Source organism: Condylostylus longicornis, unplaced genomic scaffold, assembly GCF_029603195.1.
Source record: "Condylostylus longicornis isolate FDR11 unplaced genomic scaffold, ASM2960319v2 ptg000038l, whole genome shotgun sequence".
NCBI classification, from domain to species: domain Eukaryota; kingdom Metazoa; phylum Arthropoda; class Insecta; order Diptera; family Dolichopodidae; genus Condylostylus; species Condylostylus longicornis.
Window position 1 is genome coordinate 3,433,477 of NW_026578007.1, and position 3,860 is coordinate 3,437,336.

General features: G+C 23.4%; 1 long non-coding RNA gene across 1 annotated transcript; it reads right to left on the bottom strand.

Moving 5' to 3' along the window:
* Positions 1-549: 549 nt before the first annotated feature.
* LOC129609309 (uncharacterized) lies at positions 550-1,148 on the bottom strand. The gene is made up of 3 exons (XR_008696942.1): positions 1,013-1,148; positions 715-867; positions 550-658 (listed from the first exon to the last, which is right to left on the bottom strand). It is a non-coding gene; the product is annotated as an uncharacterized LOC129609309 (long non-coding RNA).
* Between the last annotated feature and the right edge of the window lie 2,712 nt (positions 1,149-3,860).

A 3,860-nucleotide genomic window follows, 5' to 3' on the forward strand; every position in this document is an offset into this window, starting at 1 on the left:
ACATTAATTGATAATTTTTTAATATAACACCGAAACAGTACCATTTTACATTTTTCATTTTGTATATATAAACTTCGAAAAAATTTAACAACTTCAAAATTTTTTTATCAAATTTTCAATTACAAGAAAAAGAAAATGTTTACTGTAAGAAAATCGTTTGCGCACTCCATAATTTTTCCGTCAATTACTAAATAAATGTCTTCAGTCAGGCGTGAAAATTTTTCAGTACATCTGTAAACGAGATACGGTTGTTTATTCTCGTTATCTAAAACATTTTCTATATTAGCATTAATCTGTAAACAAATATATTACTTAAATTAAAAAAAAAAAAAATCTAAAAAAGGACAAAGCAGTTCTTATATCTCACATAAATTTCTAAAACGAGGGATATTAAATCTTCCTCTGCAACAAGTTTTTCCCAATCATCTAAATTTATCGCAATCAAAACATTAGTTTTTTTTCAAATTTCTTCTTGGCAGCAAGATTCTTAAAAAATTGAAAAATAATAAGTTAATTGAGTTTTTTAGCTAAATTTATATCGAAACTCACCATATTGGAGAAATTCTGTTTCCTTCCTATAAAATGGTTCTAAGTTAAGGTTTTCCAATACTTGAATGTTAAATCTTTTACCTTTTAAGAGCTCCAATCCATTTTCAATCTAGAAATTAAAAGCAACTTTTAAAAAGCACTCATAAATTAGTTTGCGATTTTTACAATTGTGCCCTTGTAGGAAAGAAATGTTAGGTAAGTATCCAATATGTTTAAATATCCAACTTCAAATCTACGATTTTAAAATGTCTCGTTCATTAAATATTTTATACGATTGAAGTTTTGTTCTGGAGGAATCAATGTTTTCAGTTTTGCAATCTAAATTTAAAATAAAAAAAAAATATTACACGCATACATATAAACGTCGATTAGGGCGTACGTAAAATGACGCGGAAAAATTACAGTTAAAATAAAAAAAAGATAAAAAATAATTAATATTTTTTAAAAATAATATTTTGCTTACTTCTCAAAATTTCTGCAACATCCTTATTAATACCTTTTTCCACCAAATAGACAAAAGAAGCCCCAACGTCCATATTTTGAGAATTACAAACTTTAAAATTACAAAAAATAAAATATTTATGCTTTATGCGGATAAACAGCATGCATATACTCGTATGTATGTATTTATATATGCTTTGATGTATATACATATTATGTATATGAACATATGTACCTCTAAAATATGTTTTTTAATTTTTGTAACAATTTTCTTTATTTCTTTTGAAATTGTTTTATAATTTATTTGCACTTGTTTTAATTTGTTTGCACTATTTTTTAATTTTTTTGCGTTATTTTTATTGTTGCTAATTTTTGATTTACATTAACTGCAACTAACTAAACTCACAATTAAAGTTCACTCTTCGAAGTTCCGTTCAATACTGCCACGTTATTCAATATTTTTTAAAAATCTCGCCGATTTTGCTGAAATTTCAACTGAAATCATGTGTATTTTACTATTTCTCATTTAATTATGCTAGAACCTCCTAAAAAATATTAAAATTTGCAAGAAGTCTATTGATATTTACTATTTTTTAGAAAATATTACTAGATTTGTAGTTTAAATATACATGTATGTATATGTTAAGTTTATATTTATGCTAATATTAGTATGCTGTATACGTTTAAATAATATTAAGGCGCAAAAAAAACTTGGTGGTGCAAGGAGTAATGCAACAAATAAAATCCAAAGAATTATTACTCGTATATACATTATTAAGCAAAATAAATTGAAAATTTCTTTAGATTTAAGAAAATATTAAATAACAAAGGAGTAAAATTGAGAAACCTTTCTGAAAATAAATATTTAAGAAAAATCTTTTGAACATTGCTTAATGAAAATACCTGGGATTTAATAAATGGTTAAAAAAAATTTGCAACTCATTTGGCATAAAAATGTTAACAAAAATATGAAGCTTTGTACTCGTATATTTATAAATTTTAAAAGGAAAAGATTTGAAAAAAATCAAATGTTCTTCTTTAGACGCTTTATTGCGTTATTCTTTTCACCATCAAACTTTTTTTATTTGGTATACATACATGTGTACGTCTGGACTTAAAAAAAAATGAAACGAAAATCAAAAAAATTTTACTTTTCTGTTCATTGTTTTTTTAGCATGTTCTTAAATAACTGTAAAATTTAAACCAAATATTTTAAATACAATATACAGAACTATGTATGTATGTATGTATATGTACAAATTTTATACATTTTGTTGAATTTTGATTTCATGGCTACCTAATTATTGTAATAATGTAGAATTGTATATGTACATTTTATGCGCGTATTGTTTATGTGAAAAATATTTCAACATGCTGTTACATGTTGCGCAAAGTGTGACCATATCACGATAATAGTATATTATTTGTTAATCTATTATTAAAATATTAATAGCATATTTTTTTGCAAATCTAAGTTAATAATTACTGGCCCAACTATTTTATTATATGAATTTATGTTTTTATATCTGGAATATGTACCATAAAACTAAAATAATAAACATATTCTAAGCATTTTTCTTTTTAAAAATTGCCAAAAATATCTTATTTAAATTAGTGGGTAACAAATGTGCTTGTTCACTTAGCTTTGCTAAAAGCTAAATATTGTACATTTTTAAATTTGTACAAATATAAATGCACCGAAGTATGAGGGAATAAATAATAAGTATAAATGCACTGAAGTTGATATTCAATTAATTATTATAATAAGATTTCAAAAAAATTTTTTATTATATTATGTTTAAATTTTTGAATTACTTATATAAAATGTATAAATTTTTATGTATACATGCATAAGTAAAATATACATAAAAATGCATTACATACACGTACTATTAACTAAAAGTTTATGTACATAAATCAAATTTGAAAATTTAAATCTTTTGTAATGTTGAAATTTTTAGTTTTCCATGTAAAATTTATAATTTAAAAAATGTACACGTGGTCACACTTTTAAAAAAGCGTAAAGCCATACGTAAACAAATGTAGAAATAGAATAATTAGAATAGTGTGACCACATTTCATTGGTTTTGGAAAGTTAAAATGAAAAGTAGCTGTAATAGTAATGCCAAAAATTTTCATATACATAAGTATATTTTCTTAGTTTTCTTAGTTAGACTTATATAGTTATCATTTATAATATCACAAATATTATGTATTTATATACGTTCATATGTACGTCCATATCGTGTTCAAAATATAACAAGTCCTCAGTCCTTATGAAGCTTCGACTAATAATCCCCCAATCTATTAGCCTGTTTTTGTGATTTAATATTACATTCTTCTCAAAATTTCTTAAAACTATAATCTTCATATTTAAACTTTTTTTGCAATAATGTAATGAAGCAAGAAATAATTTAAATGTAATGTTAAGACTTGTTAAATTTTCAGAAAAGTCATAGATTTTATACTAAATTCTATTTTACTAAATTTTGACGCATTTACTAGTTTGAATCTTTTATTTGACTTTAAAAAACATAGTAAGACAAAAAGGGTTTCGATGTTCATTTTAAGTTACTATTTATAGTAATATGTATTTGAACGAAGAAAGTATTAATTATGAATAAAGTATGAATTATTATGTTTAAGAAATAGTTCTATAGCTATTTCACAATAGTAATAACAGATTTTTTTTACAAATGTCAGTTTTTACGAAACGCAAAATTGAATCATATGTGTAGCAATTTTTGACAAAGTTATCTTTTTTGTACAAAGCCGCGATTTTTAACAAAATATTGAAAACAAAACCAAAAGACGTACAAAAATCAAAAAAGGACAGAGGAAATTGCAATGTAATTTAAAATAATTTTGTA